Below are 17,783 nucleotides of genomic sequence, written 5' to 3'. Positions count from 1 at the left end.
GCAGGATGGGACTGAAAGTGGCAGGAAGGAGAAGTTGCACTCTGGGATGCAGATTCCGGGGAGGGGGTCATTTTCCTGCCTCCAACTTCCATCTCTGTATATCATATTTTAAAAGTGAGTTCCAGTGTTGAATGGAGATGGGTCATTTTTATTTTTCCCCTTCAGGGCAAAACTGTCTAGGCCTTCCTCCCTTTCTCTTCCAATGTATAGAGAGCATGGGTGACTGTTTACATGCTAAGCATTTAGTTAATACATACTTATCATGGACAGACACATAAATTCCGCCTTATTGTAACTCACCCAAAGTATTTGAATTAGACTCTCAGAGGAAAAGGTGATGCACCTTACATTGTTTATTTTCCTTTTCAAGTTGGACATCTGTGGAACTGTAGAAAAGGAAATGCATATACAGACAGATGCCACCCCAAACTTTAAGGAGCAGGTCTACTAGGATAATATTCTTCCCACCAGGAAATCACTAGAAGGGCAGTCAACTGAGTCATGAGAGCTATATTTATTACCATTTATATAGTCAACATGGTCTTTTAAAAAAGGGGGGGAAGACTGCTGCCTTCCAAATAAGAGTTCCTGGCACAGAGACCTTCTTGATCAGGGAATTCTATCCATGTTTCTGCATATGATTGAATCTCTGACGCAGCAATTAGAGGTAAGATGATGCATGCCTTGTTCAGCATTATCAAGCTTTGTTCATGCACAAACAAATCCTAGTGGTGTATTCCCCTGCCCCCGCTCTTTTTTATTGAAGCCAGTTTTCAGCTACAAGCAAGCATGGGTTGTTGACAGGCAGCAGGACCACAGAATGTGTTCGTGACAAGCATAACCCAGTCGAGGCTTACATTCTTCTTCATGCTCAATTAGGGACTGAATTTGATTTCAGTTAGGCAACCTTAGTCTCCTGTCTAGGGTTGCCAGTTTCAAATCTGGGAATGGTGTTATGTCTTAAGTCTCCTGATGTGGCAGAGGACAAGTAGGGATGGGCGGATTCCCTACCTGCCAGTCCGTGGGGAATCTGCCCACGCAAGGGAGGCGATCCGTTCCTCCCCCCACAATCCTCTTTGGCTGGCTGCGCTCTGCAGAGATTCCGTGGAGCCGCCAGCCAGCTCCGAAGCGCCAGCGATACAACCGCCATGCCGTATCGCTGGCTGAGGGGTATCGACTGTGGACGCAAATGGTGTCCAGGATGCCATTTGCAGCCGTAAAGGTCTTAGTTTAAGGTAAATGCAGCTGTAAATGGCTACATTTAGCTTAAACTAAGACCTTTACGGCCGCAAATGGTGTCCTGGATGCCATTTGCGTCCCTGTTTTACATAATAGGCTATGCAAATATTTGCATAGTCTATCACGTGAATGAAAAGCAGGGACGCAAATGGCGTCCAAGACACCATTTGTGGCAGTAAAGGTCTTAGTTTAAGCTAAATGCAGCCATTTATGGCTGCATTTACCTTAAACTAAGACCTTTATGGCTGCAAATGGCAGCCTGGATGCCATTTGCATCTGCAGTCAATCCCCTTCAGCCAGCGATATGGCATGGCAGCTGTATCACTGGCGCTCCAGAGCCGGATGATCCAGCTGAAGAGGATTCTGCGGGAAGGCGGAGGTAAGTGTTCCGTTCTGCCACAGATTCCGTGGGGGGGCAGATTCTTTAGAATCCGGCTTCATTGGAGTCCGTGGCAGAATTCTCTGTCATCCCTAAGGATAAGGCAGTGGTAGAATCATAGAATCATAGAATAGTAGGGTTGGAAGGGGCCTACAAGGCCATCGAGTCCAACCCCCTGCTCAATGCAGGAATCCAAGTCAGAGTATTCTTGACAGATGGCTGTCCAGCCTCGTCTTGAACGCCTCCAGTGTGGGAGAGCCCACCACCTCCCTTGGTAATTGGTTCCATTGTCGTACTGCTCTAACAGTGAGGAAGTTTTTCCTGATCTTCAGCCGGAATCTGGCTTCCTGTACCTTGAGCCCATTATTCCATGTCCTGCACTCTGGGATGATCGAGAAGAGATCCTGGCCTTCCTCTCTGTGACAACCTTTCAAGTACTTGAAGAGCACTATCTTATCTCCCCTCAGTTTTCTCTTCTCAAGGCTAAACATGCCCAGCTCTTTCAATCTCTCCTCATAGGGCTTTGTTTCCAGTCCCCTGATCATCTTTGTTGCCCTCTTCTGAACTCTCCAGTTTGTTTGCATCCTTCTTAAAGTGTGGTGCCCGGAACTGGACACTGTACTCCAGATGAGGCCTAACTGGTGCTGGTAGTCGCATCTTCTCCTGCCCATCCTTTCCCTGGTCCTCTCCCTGACTTGCTGTAACTGATTAGGGTTCTGAGTGTGTCAGACAGCAAGAGGGTGGATGACCTGGCTGGGGACAAAACAGACGGGAGAAAACACAACCATTTTATCTCCTGCTGCCTTAGGAAATTTTTTAAAACCTATTTTATTATTTATTACATTTCCATGCCACCTAATAGCCAAAGCTCTCTGGATGGTTCACAAAGATTAAAGCCATAAAATACAACATGATGAAACATAATATAAAACCTTTAAAAGTTTTAAACAGAATAAAGCTAAAGCAAAACCAGAGTAAAAGCATTGTAAAGATCTAAAAACACAATGTCACATTTTAGAAAGAAAGAAAAAACCTGAAGGACTAAAAAGTCTGGGAAAATAAAAAGGTCTTCACTTGGCCCCTGAAAAGTCCACACTGTAGGTGAGCCTTTCTGCCAGGTGAGCCTTTCTGAAGAAAGCAGTCCACAACTGGGGTGCTACTACTGAAAAGAGGTGCCCCTACCAAATGATCTTCTGAAGATGATCTTCAAATCTGGATATGTAAATATCATATATTTATGATGTATGATTTGAAGGTTTGAGGCCTACAGAGGCAAGGAAAAGAAAAGGTCAGGCCTAGAGGCCTGGAGTTTTTTGTTGGGAGGGGATATCCTTGAGAGGAGTAGTTTCATTTCCCCAGTTAAGTTTCAGTTTCATTTTTTTTCAGGGTTGAAACAGTACTTTTGGTTTTGAGGGAGGAGGGTATAAAAAGAAAGCAAGAGAGTCAGTAAGAAGAGAGTCAGTAACAGCAGAGTCAGGGAGACCAGAGCCTGAAGAGGGAGCAGGAAGAAGCAGCCTGAAGAAATCTAAGTATAGCTAGTGTAAAGGAACTTGCATTTTGCAACTTTTATTTTCTCTTAAAGCCTTTTGTATCACTCAGCTCTATTGTGTAAATACCTTTAGTTGTGATTTGCTTGCTTTAATTTATCAGTAAACTGTTGTGGTTAACGCTCTGGTGCCTGGAGTGTCAATCACCCCATGCCTACAGCCCAAACTCTACATTATTGGAAAGGGGAAGGCAAAAGAAGATGGGACTCTTAGGGAGGCAAGAGATCCTTAAGAAGTTGCTCAGGGAGTCCAGGTCATAAGGGGAACCCCTACAAAGGTATATGACCATTCCCAAGCTTTGAATTTGACAACCCTAGTGTCCTCCTTTTCCAGCCCAGTTTACACACTGTAAGACTTTGCAAACAGTAGCTATCAAAGAAAACCATGACTCCATTTTCCACTGCTTCTTATAATATGTGAAGCAACCCTCAGCATACTGTGTAAATGGAGATAATTGTGATGAAACAGGTCTGAGTCAAGAGTATGGCAGTCCATAAGCATTCCTGCCTTCACGAAGATGAAATAAATGAGCTCAAGGAAGCTCCTGGATGTTCTTCCCTAGACTGGAATGGGTCTACATTTGCACCATGGCTGCAGAGTCAGACTCATAGAAATTCTAAAAATGCAACAAGGAAGAAAGACTTACAACACATGATAAATTACTTTCCTGAATGGGATGTGCTTATGTAAATTACCTCAGGCCAGGAAAATTAAATGGAAAAGGAGAATCACATTTTTCTGGCCTTTCCATTTTTTAGAGGTTGATTTATTTGCTACTCTAAATAAATCTAGAACTATTATTCCTGCTTTAATTAATTAAATAAATAAACTCAGTCCAAGCAATCTGGAATATAAACTCTTAGGTACATTCTGACTTATGCTGATAAATACCATAATGCATTTGCCAGGTAATGCATTAGGGTACCATTATCACACTGCAAATTCCCTCTCCACAGAAAGATCAAGTAATACGTTTTACCGAATTATTGTTTTTATCGTCTGAGGTTTTTGGCAGCACTTTACATTAGAAAGCACCAGCCCCATACTGGCCATCACTACCTATAGTTTATTACATAGTCTCAAATAATGAGGAAGAGATATAATTGCTCTGTTTGGTCCAACTTCAGTCAGGAATAATAAAGGAACCTAAAATACTTCCTACCAAAACTATTCAGCCATTTTGAATATTTACCTTCATTTTTAAGTGCTGCATCATGTATGGTGCAGTTGTTTAACGTAAGTTCCTTAACCCTGTTTGGTTTACTAAGGGAAGAACAATTAATTGTTCCAAAAATAATGTATTCTTGTTTTAAAACTGTTTCTGTTTTAATAAGGGAAGTAAATATTAACTAAGGGTGCAATCCTAGGCATATTTAGACAGAAAAAACTCTTACAGCTCCCAGCATGCTCCAGCTAGCATGGCTGGCTGAGGCATGCTGGGTGTTATAGGACATTTTTTGGTCTGAACTTGCATAGGATTGCACCCTGATTTGGGGTTAGGATCCACTGCCAACCCAAGGATGCAGTGTGTACTCTATCCAACAGTGAGTGCTCAGTCCCCATTCTGTAAGCTGTTCTGTTGGCCCAGCACCTCCCAGAATCAGGCCACCAGCTTCCATCTGCCTCAGTCCTGGATTAAAGAATCTCTCCACATTAACCATTTTGTTAACCTAAAGCAATAACAGCATATACCAGCACAAGGTAGCTTACTTACATTGTACCCTTTCTTCTATTTTTGCAACATTGCTGCTTCACACCCCTGAAAATGGGCTTTCAGTGTGTTAAATCATTTAAAACTGAACCTGAGAAATACATAAAAGCATTTCACACTCATATACCGCTCTACTAGAAGATCAGACGGTACTGGGAAATATGAATCATCTGCAGTCAGGGTATGAATATCCCCATGTGCACAGTTCATAAATATAATACTTTTTATTTATACTGTAGGTGCCTATTAAAGATAGTTGCTTACAATGGATAGGTAACTATCAGCCACAGATTGCAATAATTAAAGCTCGTGCTTTATATAGTTCATTTTGGACAAAATTAATTCACACTAAAAAGACAATGTATAGCAGCACAATTTCTTAGAGCTAGGATTCAAATGCAAGAGTGGTCCTGTTCTCTAGTCTTGGCAATATGTGATGGGTCGACATGTTGCTTTTGCTCGCTAATGGCTGGCACCGGGCACTTTCTTCACACTTTGCTCCTAGGTCTTTAGCAGCAGGGTAGCATGCAGGAAGTTAGCCGCTGCAGCTAATAACTTATTTCCCTGCTAGGCTGTAGCTTCATTGGCCACGTTTTTGTGTATCGTGCCACTTTTTCAGCCAAAGGAGCACAGCCAGTGAAAAGGCAGCAACTCATACATAAAGTTTGTAACTATTAAAAACAAAGACCACAACCCAGCAAAGACTTAGCCATCCTTAAGCATATCGATTTTAATGGATTTAAGAATCTCTAACTATGTGACCAATGCATTTTGGTCTTAGTCAAGAAGTAAATGCACAGGCCTTTTTTAAAAACAAAACAAAACCCAGAATATTCATTATATAAGAATAACACAGAAGGGAAGATCATTTTGTATTATATTAAGTATGCCAAAGGCCACTTTACGATGGATATTTGATCCAATTAATCAGTCCGCTAATGATTTTGAGTATGGCAGCTGCATGCAAAACTGAATTACAGTTAGTGCATATGTGGGGATGGAGGCAGGTTAATGTCACTTCCAGCTGTATTTCCATATTTTCCATGCCAGTGTGGACAGCTAATTTTTGCATAAAGTACATGACAAACAGAACCATCCATGTGAAATTGCATTCATTTTCAAAGTAATTTCCTGTTAATCTACTATAGCCAATAGTTTAGCCAGAAATAGGGATGTGCATACAAGCAAAACCTAAGCTTGTCAAAGTTCTCCAAATTCTATCTTGAAGTCTCATGTCCATATCAGATTATGAACTCGGGGGGTAGCATGAAAATTTGTGCGTATTTTTCCAAATGTACGCATCAATTGTGCACATATTTAAAATGTACACATTCTTCTCCCATTGACTAAAGTGCATTTGTACACGTTTTTCAAAAGTATATATTTTTCGTGCACATTGTTTTGATGCATGCATGCTGTTGAACACAATTCTTTTGGGTCCATGAATCACACTGGAAGCTTCAAAATATACAGACTTAACTGCAGATTGCGTTCAAGTCCATGATTGGTCCAGGAGGTGCAAACTGGGTAAACCCTGTTCAAAACAGAACTGAAATTAATTCCCCTAGCCAGAACTTGTGTTTTTAAGATGTTGGTTCAGAAAAGTATTAATTAGCCATATCATTAGACCACATACATGGACTTATTGGCATCACAATTCTCCATTTGTCAATGTCTGGGATTAGAGAAACTTCCCATATTCCAGTCCTCTATCAATGATCAGATGCACCATTTTATTCTCTATGCTTCATCTATAATTGCTCAACTCATATACCTCCATAATGCTGATTTCTTTTATCACTGTTTAAAATTCTCTGAAAGTACTGGATTCCACTCTCTTGATTTACTGGGTCCAAAACACAATGGCAGTGCAATCCTATTCATATTTACACAGAAGTAAATCCCATCACATTCAATGGGGTCATAGGGCTTACTCCCAGTTAAATAGCGGAGGGAGCAATCCTATGGTCACTAGACACTGTCTAGAAGGCCATAGGATATGCTCTTTCCTGGGAAACGACCTCGGAGCCCGCTATGAGGTTGGTTCCCGGACAACTGACCTCTCCCCTCATCTGCGCTGCCTCTGAGGCAGTGCAGAGAAGCCCTGACCTCTGTGCTCGTAAGAGGAGCACGGAGTGACTACAAAGGGGCATTCTGGGGAGAGTTCCGGGGCGGGGAGAGTGGAGCTGTGCATATGACACATCCAATGTGTCGTATGGCAGCTTCCTCTCCTGGTCGGGCCCCCCACTGCTAGACAGCAGAAAACAGCTGTCTAGCAAAAAACAGCAAGGCAGGAGAGGTATGGAGGGCATGAACCCCCCCCCCCCGTGCCTCTCCTGCCTTGCTTTGGATAGGCGGTCGCTTTCGATTTCGGAGGCAGCCACCTAGGTGGATCCTATTCATGTTTAGACAGAAAGAAGCCCTACAACTCCCAGCATTCCCCAGCCAGCATGGGAGATGTAGGACTTTTTTCTGTCTAGACATACATAGGATTGTGCCTGATGATTCATATTAAATGCTGAAAGGTTAGAACAATTGGAGCAGGGGTAGGCAACTTCTGGGGGGTCTGTGGGCAGTTTTGGCAATTTGAGAAACTGTCCTGGGCACCAACACAAAATAGCTGCCGTGGGAGGCATGGCTAGTCAAAAAGGACAAGTAACCTGCCCAAAAGACTAAGTACAAGGTAGAGATGGGGTCTGAGTCCCAACACACAAAACAACTCATTTGAACCCACAGTTTTCAGTGCCAACAGAAACATATTCCACAGAAAGAAAACTCTTTTTCCCTCCCCTCACCATCACTGCTGCCGCCGCCACCACTGCCATCACCCTCCACCCCACCAGCAAACACATTTCTCCCAATTCTTTTTTCACTCTCACTCTGGATCACCACCCATACAATCTGTCTCACCCTGTCTTATCACCCATGCTCTCTCTCTCTCTCTTTCTCTCTCTCTCTTTCTCTCTTTCTCTCTCTCTCTTTCTCTCTCTCTCTCTCTCTCACACACACACACACACACACACACCTCTACTTCAGTGGGGACCAAGAAGGGTGTCCAGGGGCACACTGGTGCCCCTGGACACCATGTTGGCTACCCCTGAATTAGAGAATAGAACAGTCCCATTCAAATTAATTCCGATTTGTTCAGCTAGTAAAGGGTTTGATAGAGACTGCAAAGATACATAAAGGAAAACAATTAATTGCCCCAAAGTATGAGTTCTGAACAGGCCTTCCACACATGTCTCCACTAGACTGTTGGTAACCAGTTACATAAATTGACACTAATGCAGAAATGGTAAGTCATACCTTGCCAGATAAGATCCACGAGAACAAACTGTAGAGCCTACAGGAAACCTTTCCTACATTGATTTTTCTGCCAAGTATTCTCTGTGGATTTGTTTGTGGTGGCCACTTAAATATCACCAAAAAAAGAGGAAACGCAAAAAATAGGCACTGGTTTGCGTAACATTTGCAAATGTGTGTGTGTGTGTCTGCGTGCGTGCGTGCGTGCATGCGTGCGTGCAAATTTAACTTCTGAAAGTCCCATTCAGATGTACTTTAACAGACATTTGGTGCATGCATTCCAAGATTTCCTCTGCAATCATGAGGGTTAGAAACCTTTAAAATTCATACCGAGATTTGAAAAAGCCTGCCTCACGTGTAGCAGGATTACAATGACTCAGCGGCATTTGCTTCATACCCGCAATTATGCCACTTCACCATCTGCCTGTTTGTCATAACCCTTTCATGGGTAATGTTTTAGTGGTCCATTTGAAAAATGAGTGGCTAAATCTAGCGGCGGCGGCAACAGCACTCACCAGCTTTCCTACATCACAAAGCAACTGTAACCATTTTTGGTCCTAGCACTGCAAAAATGCCTCCAGCTTCTGGAAACCCTTTCCTCTCATGTCATAAAGGCAAGAAAGTATAATGTCAGCATCAAAACTGCCACAGAAATATGCAGCGGGCTCTCATTAGTGAAGGAGATGGGCCTTGCTTGGGTGCTTCTTTCTCTCATTTCGAAGCAACAGCAATCCTAGCATTTTTCCTACATCCCTAGCAATAGAAAGTGACTAACGGTGTCACATCAGGGCAGAGGGAGCAGAGCGCTTTTCTTTCTCCCGAATAAAATTCTCTCTTCCTTCCCCATCCCACTCTCTCCCCACCCCCATTCTCTCCCTATCTTTCTGTAAGCTCCTCTGTCCCCCGCAAGCCTGTTCTCTCTTCCCTTCTGCTCGTTTATTCCCCCTTCCCTTTGCCTCCACCTGGGATTTGGAAGAAGTGTTTTCCAGAAGCCTCCTGCCTTCCCTTCTAGACAAGCGGTGGTGTAGCGGAGCCAGGACTCACAGAGGTGCGACACTGGCACTTCTTAGCAGGGATGCCGACGTCATCTGAGGCCACCACCACCCCTCAGAATTCCCTGTTCCTTCTGAGCTTAGCTTCAAAACTCACAGTAGCTTGTGGGGGCGGAAGGGGTGGATGAGTTTCCCAGGTACAATATATTTCTCCCCTGTTGTAAAGTAAAGCATTTTGAAGTGGCTTGGTCTTGAATGGGCAATTAAGACCCTTAGCTTTACAAAGGACCTGCTCCTGGTGGAGATGAAATCTTCTAGAACTGGTTTGTTGGTATGGATCAACACTAAGTATGTACAGACTGTGTAAAATCCACTCCGCAATCTGTGTTTCACAGATTGTCAGGTGCCTTTTGTTCCGTCATCCGCTCACAGACATGCAATTTTGTTTCATCATGCAGAAAAATACGCACATAATTATGCAAGAGGTTTTGTGACAATTTACACAATTTACATAATTGGCATGATGCGCTCCTGCCCTTCAGAATTTTTATCACTACATCTCTGGCAAAGGAGGAAGCAGCCTGGGGGATGCACTTCTTCCACAGCAAGCAGAAGGCCGGGAGCTTCTTGGCAGGGGTGAGCTGCAATGTGCAGAGGTCAGGGAGGGTGTTCCATTCCCTGCCCTCCATGCCAGCCCCCAACTTGCCCAGCCTCCCTCATTGTTTGCCTCTAGTGAAGACCTCAGGCTCAGTGCGCTGCAGAGACAAGAGCACAGGTGCCTTTGCTGCTGGGGACATTCCAGTATGTGAGGCTGAAAGGAACTGAGCTGAAAGGACTGAGCGGCTGCTTCCTTTCGGCCTAACGCAAGTGGTGATTGAATAGGAGGATCGATAATACAGTGTGAAAGGTAACTGTTTCCTCTAGGGAAGCCTGAAAGGAAAGAAGCTTAAACTTTCAGGTTACTTTTCACATTATTTTGTTGGGAGGATTCTGATGCTCAGTCTCAGTAATCACTGGAAGACTATTTATGATCTTATTTTTTGTAAAAGTTGTTTTACAACTACTTGAAGGAGGTAGTGTATGTATTGCGGGGATGGTGGGGAAGGAAGGGATGCATGCACACACACCTGTGCATCCAGCGCATACACTAGACTACTGAGACCAGGCATCTGAATCTCCCTAACAAAGGAATCTGAAAAGTAACCTGAAAGTATAGTTGAAGCTTCCGTCTTTTCAGGCTTCCCTGGTAGAAACCTTTATTTTTCACACTGTACATCAATCCTCCTATTCAATCACCACTTTTATTAATATGATCTTTAAAATGAGAATGATGGAAGGGTAGTACAAATGTTTGTTTACCCTGGGGCAGGCAACACGTGGCCCTCCCAGCCATTTTTGCAGCCCTGCTGCCCCCACCCCACTGCTGAATTTTCTATAGCAGCAAAAGACAAAAAACACAGCACCTTGTGTTAATGCAAAATCACATGGAAAGGGGGGGGGGGTTTCCACAGCAGTGGCAGAGAGCAGGGGTGTAGCCCTTGGTGGACTGAGGAGGGAGGAATTGGCCCCCAAAGCCCCAGAAGTTGCCCATCCCTGGTGTTTGTGCATGTGTGTGTGCACGCACATGTGTGTGTGCAGGAAAATATTGTCCACATTGTTGTTAATAAGTTGTTACCTCCTTTGTTTGGTTTGTTTATGTGGCAAAATCCATGTACATGGCCATTTACAGAATAAGATAAGACAAAAAGGCAGGTCACTGCCCTCAGGAGTTCACAATCTCAGTTTTGGTAGTGAGTTCCTGCAGGCGAAAGCGGAAAGGACAGAGGAGATGAAACAAAGGGGCCAGGGAAGGTAACAAGGACAAATGTGAGCACATGATTCCACAGTTGTATTAAATAAATGTGAAGCAAATATCTGAATCTAATAAAAGCAAGCAGTGTCTACTTATAACAGAAGTTGCCATAGAAACACAATCATCCAACATTTGTAAGCAATGCCTGCATTTTAAAATCCCTCCTGCTCTTTCTGATTATATTATATGCTTTGTATGTGCTTATTGTTTTGTTTTTTACCATTAGTACAGTTTACAAGTCCAGGCCCAATCATATAGACATTACTATCTATTCTTGTCTCATCGTCATCACAGATGACAACGCATACAGACTGCACTTGAGAGAAGGTTGTGTGTAAGCTACAGGGATGGATGTGAAAGGGAAAGGGTGGGACTGTAGAGGAATTTGATCAGAGATGGCAAGTATCATGCCTGCCCTACTGTAGGCCCAGAGCACGGGATCTTGAGCTATATGAGAGTTGTTTGGGGTAAGTGACTGAGCTACATTCCACTCAGGAGACTCATGTTTGCATTTGTGAGCAGAGACAGGGTAATGAAGAGACAGACAACAAAGCTTGGATTGAAATTGGGCCACATTTATTGAAATATCTGCAAAGGGGAAAACCTAGGACGGTCACTGTCTGTACCAGCAGCTAGCTGGCACCTTTAGGGGCAAAAATATACCCAGCCTGAGGGGTGGCGTATCAGCATCGTTGCCTCTCCAGACTGCCCCTAATGGGGGAGGTAGACCTTTCCATGTCACCCCTTCCCAGGGCCACACAGCTCCTGGGTGAGTGAGTTGAGTCAGTCTCTCAGGCAACACTTATCCCCCCGCTGAGCCTCAAAACCCGTTCGGGAGGCCTCAGGCATCACCTGTCACCATAAGGTGCCTCGGAATGCTCACCATCCCTAAGCTCATTCTCCTTTGCCTGTCCTAGCTGCCACTGGGAGTGACAAGCCTAGAAGAACTTCCCGCAGGCCCCTTTGCAGATCCGACAGAAAGATGTCATTTCCTGCCTCAAATAGGTGAACACTGTCCTGTCTGTAGGGCTCCCTCCTTGTCCATTTGATTTCCTAAAGAGTGATGATCCCATCACCATGTTCATATAGCCCGAAGGCTATTTTTTCCATTCCACTTTCTGACGGGCCCCTTCCATGGCCTTCTGGATCAGAACAGTTGACTTTCACCGAGCTATCTCAATAGCTCCCATATTCCATGCATTCCACTTAATTCTTGGAAGCAAGCAAGACCATAGAATGGTTACCCCTGGCCAACTGTGCTGGATCTCCTGGAAATCGGCCAAGGCCTGCTCAATCAGGTCCTTGCTTTTATCATGGCCCACATCGTTCCCCCCTAAATGCAGCACCAAAACCTGCGGGGGAACCTGCATGTCACGTTGATGGAATAGTGGGGAAGGCACTCTCTCCGCATACCATGTCTGCCAAGCCCCTGCACACGGGTCCTTGGCTTCACACCGCCAGGTCATTCCCCCCTAGATGCAGCACCAAAACCTGTGGGGGACCTGCACACCACATTGATGGAATAGAGTGGGGAAGGCACTCTCACTGCACACCATGTCTACCCAGCCCCTGCACACAGGGACACTAGGACAGTCTGAGCTGGGATCCACAGCTTGACATAAGACCACCAACCATCCCCCAAACACCGAGCTGTGACCACATGAGCACACGCATGGGTTTCCATCCATTCCATTGATCTAAGGGAGATAAAGGAGAGCCATAAGTAACAGAAAGGAGAGGCAGTATCTTGGCATCAAGGAAAAGCCCACATGTAAGTCCTGAAGGCCTTGGAGTGCCACCTGCCCACTGCCTTCGCTTGATGCGGTGCCAGAACCTGAAGAAGACGCAGCTGTAGAAGCAGCCCCAATACAGAAAGAATGTGTCCTAAATCGCATTACCTAGACTGAGAGTACTCAATGCCAGCTAAATAACAGGCCAAACTGATATAGTTAAATGGGGGGAAACAATCTGAGGAAAAAAGACTGGGCTATCTACCATCCCCTTTATGTGCAGGAAAGCAGGTAACACCCTGATGGGGCATAAGTCCTCTATCAGTGTAGGGAGAAGGAACACCTCTGCGTAGGGGTGTACGAACCCCACTCGCCATTCTGCTGGTGGTGTCCACGGGGGGGGAGGCGATCCGTCCCTCCCCCCAGAATCCTGCCCAGCCGGCTCTGCTCCATGGCGAGTCCGCAGAGCCGTCGGCCGGGCCCATCCGCAGCCAGACTGCCATCCGCTGCCAGGCTGCTGCGGCCGCAAATCAGTAGGGATGTACGAAAGTCACTTACCTTTTCGCAGGGGTGCTTCACGGTGGGGGGGAGGCGCTTCGCTTCTCCCCCCGAAGTTCAGGCGAGGGGGGGAGCCGTCCCGCCTCGCCCGGCCGAAATTCAGGCCGGGGGGGGGAGGCTTCCCGCCTCGCCCGGCTGAAATTCAGGCCGGGGAGAAGCGCCCTGGGGGGAGAAATCTTTACGTAGACTACCGGGACCAAATAAGGAACGCAAATGGCGGCGCCCATAGGCCGCCGCCATTTGCATACGCACTTCTTTTTTTTTCCCCAAAGTCACCCGTGATAGGCTACGTAACGATTAACGTAGCCTATCATGGCTGACTTTGGAAATCTAGCCATGATAGACTACGTAAATCATTACGTAGCCTATCACGGGGGTTTGGGGGGTTTTTTACACTTTGTAATGGCGGCGGCAGCAGCCGGTCAGAAGACCGGCTGCCGCCCCCGCCCCCGCCAAAAGGCCGATGAACCACCGCCGGGACCCGCCACTGGGAGGGACATTCACCAAAGGTAAGTCCCATCCTGGGGGGGGGGCGGAGAATTTCACCGCCGATTTCGGGGGGCCGAATGCGTTGGCACTTGGCCCCCCGAAGATTCGGGGAGAAATTCTCCACCATCCCTACACAAATGGTGGCCGTCGTAGTGGCCGCCATTTGCGTCCCTGCCCGAGGCCATATATATTTACATAGCCTATCATGGCAGCCACTATGCCATTTGCGTCCCTGCTCTTTGCCATGATAGGCTATGTAAATATTTACGTGGCCAATCACGGGCAGGGATGCAAATGGCGGCCACTATGATGGCTGCCATTTCATTCTGCAGCCCAGCTGCGGAAGGAAGACAACTCGATCCGGAGCAGCCACCGCCAGGTAAGGTCCATGCCAGGGGGATTTCGGGGGTAGCAGGGGGGTAGTCCATTCCGCCACGGACTCCGGGGGGTCGGATTCTAAAGAATCCGGCCTCACTGGGATCGGTGGCAGATTTCTCTGCCATCCCTACCTCTGCACCCTAAGCTAATTGGTCAGTTTTAAGTTTCCTGAACCAAATCCGAACAATATCCTACCGTGGTTCCTACTTGGGCGTCAAGTGTCCCGGGGCCCAATCGGTTAGATCACATCTGGATGCCCCAACCAGCTTGGAGATTCTGAGGGCCCCAAATAAAGCCATTAAGGTGGTCACATCCAACAATGAAACCTCAGAAGTAGAGGCGCTAGTTAATGGCCACAATCTCCGGAGTCATAAAGGCTATCTGGGGAAAAGGGGATGCCTGGAGTCCACGGTTGCAGGTGACGTCCTGGCCCTGCCCTGGATGGCATGGCGAGCACAGAAGCCTGCATCATAGTGGCCACCAGGAGTGACAAGCCTAATGCTTAGTCATACTCCGCTCTCCCGTGCTGAAGGATTTCTCGCAGGCCCATAGCCAATCCACAAAGCTTGTTGTTGCCAAATCGGACAGGTCCTGCCAATAAGGTTCCCCCCTCATCCTAATAATTTCCAGATGAGAGATGATCCCGTCGCTAGTCTGATATAGCCCAGTGCCATCTCCTGGTTCACTTTCCGACAGGCCCTTTCCATGGCCCTCAAATTCCGAACATTCCTCCAATTAATCCGAGGAAGCAAGTGGGACCAGTGATCATTATTCCTGGTGAACTATGCCGTATGACCCCGGGAATCAGCCAAGGCAGACAGGATGAGGTCCTGGCCTTTCACACCAACAGGTTGTTCCCACCGAGATGCAGCACCAGAACCTGCAGGGGGAACACGTGCCAAACCATGATGAATGGAGTGGGAAAGAGGAGCCCTCATTGCATGCTTCGTCTTGTCAAACTGCTAACACATGCACACTGGAACAGTCTGCTCTGGGATCTGCAGCCTGACCTTCACGCCCTCCAACCAACCCAACACCGTGCTGTGTCCAGACATGAGCACGCACTCGGGTACATGTCCATTCCATATATCTAATGGAAAATTAACAGTGAGGACCAGCAAGAGATGCCGATCAGTGAAATCCCCCACCAAAGGAATGGAGCCAAGACCGTAACTGTAAACTACTTAGAAGGCTACAACTGCTGCATCTGAATGTGAGAGCAAAAGCCCAGGTCTTCCTATCAACCCAGGTACAGGAGGCTCTTGTCCTGCGAGCCACGAAGTGCACGAAGGCTTATCTTATCAAAATACACGACCCATGGACTTCCAGTTGGAACCAATGTCACTCTGGTAGCGTCCCACGGGTGCTCCTGTGGGAGCTTTCTTAAACAGCTTTTTAAAAGGTTGGAAAACCTTTTCATTCCCCGCTGGAATTCAAAGGGGGGCAAGGCAACATCTGGATAATATCTTGGAGAAAAGTACCCCCCTCGAGATAGTGGGGGGACTGGATTCCAGGATTATATCTCCAGAGCTTTACCAATGCAAAAAGCTGTACTGAGACTCCTATTTCATAGGAGAAAACAGGGCTGACGTGTTCCATATAATATATGCTTTAAGAAATATCAGCAACTTGTGAGGGATGATTTAAGAAATGTTAACAATAATTGAGAACATCTGAGGAGCTGCAAGATCTGTTTGAGAGAAACATGTCTGTGCCGAGGAGAAGAAAGGAGCTGGCATCAACTCCTCCCACACCCCGTGTCAAAAGTTTCGAGAACAGAAGATATAGGGGAATTATTTACTCTGATAAAGACTTTATCTTCGCAATTTACGGATCAAGCCAAATGTTGGATTTAATCCAAAATTCCATCACCGCCCTGCAAGGAGCTGTAGATTTAATTAATGCGTCATGGCAAAAAATGGAGACGAAAATTAATGAGCTAGAAGACCGAGTGGCAGGAAATGAAACTACAACACAAATTTGTTTTAAAAATGCCTCTGATAAAATTTCTCAACTGGAGGCCTTGACGAGGAGATCCAACGTACGTATTATTGGGATTAAAAATCTGTCTATTGATGTAAAATTGCCTATTTTTGTGGATAAACTTTTGCATGAGATACTCCCTATCCCATCTGATTATTTACTTGATACTGAGCAGGCATTTCATGTGCCAAATGCTAAAGAGACTGATTACACAATCATAATCCAATTTGCAAAAGTCTCCACAAAGAATTATATCCTGCGGTTGGCAAGAGAGGGTGGAAGCCTTTCCTGGAAACAAGATAAAGTTATGTTATTTCCAGACTACATCAAAGAGTAGCAAATAAAAGAAGGCAATTTATCAAAGCAAAAAATATGGCAAAACAAATGAACTTACAATATTACTTAAAATATCCTGCTACACTTTGTATTGTGTCTGAAGGTCAGATGAAGAAGTTTCTAAATCATGAAATGGCGGCAGCATGCCTGAACATAAAAATGCGTGAGAATTCTGTTACAATGCCATGAACTGGAATCTTTAAACAAGCTTTGTTAACTGCTTGTATTTAGTCTACATGATCCAGGTAGGTCAGAAGATAAATGATTATATATATATTCGTTTATTCTCTTTCATCTTTCTTTTTTTCTTGCTTTTCTTTATATTTTTTATTTCAAAATAGATATGGTATGCTGTACTTAAATTTATTGTTTGAGGGTAATTGTGCAGATGCATTTATATATAAAATATATTACTGATTGTTGAAGGTTTATTTTTTATTATTATATAATACTATATTATTATTATTATTAATATAGGTTACTGGGAATGAACTGTAGACCTGTTTCTTTGATATAAGATTGATGATATGATATTGAAATGTAAGGTTGTTTATTAAATTTTAAGATTATTAAGGTTATAGATATAGTTTTTAAAATAGAATGGCATCAGAGGCTGGGGGGGATTGGAGTTTAAACTTAATTCTTTAAAGGAGAGGGAGAGGGGGAGGGAAGGGGAAAGAATCTTCTTCTTTGTTCTTCACTTCCTTTCCTCCCCCCTTTTCCTTTTTTTCTTTTTTTTTTGTTTTGTTTTTCCTTCTCTTTTTGTTATTGTGGTGTCCTCATCAGAATATTGTATTGTTGGGAAATTGTAGTATTGATCAGGTTGTTGGTAATTTTGGTATTGTTTATTTCATTTATAAAAATAAAATAAATAAAAATATATTCAAAAAAAAATACACGACCCACAATGAGAACCTCTTAGTATGGTCTCTGGAAGTGCCAGCATCTGGGTATTAGACAAAACGTTGGCACTGGCATTCTACGTAACCTTAATATGGCTCGTGAGAAAGTGGATATTATGCAGGAGGCAGTGCAAATTCAATACCACTACCCGATCCATAACGTTTGGATTGTGGGAGGACAGTGTTCAATGACAAGAACGGAGGCCCGCCCTTCACACACAAAGAATTTAAGAACGGACCTTGAGCCCTGAATTGGCCCGCATGTGTGATGCCACATATAAAAGAAGTTTGAATAACGGGATCTTGAGAGATCAGAGGGCCAACCCTTGGGCGTGGCGCTACACCCCCAATGATCCTGCAAATTGACCCTAAAAACCCCGCCCC

Source organism: Heloderma suspectum, chromosome 7, assembly GCF_057233095.1.
Source record: "Heloderma suspectum isolate Gila_16-S chromosome 7, 16-S_ref, whole genome shotgun sequence".
Classification (NCBI taxonomy): Eukaryota; Metazoa; Chordata; class Lepidosauria; order Squamata; family Helodermatidae; genus Heloderma; species Heloderma suspectum.
The sequence above is the reverse complement of the archived record's forward strand: the minus strand, read 5'-3'. Positions refer to the sequence as shown.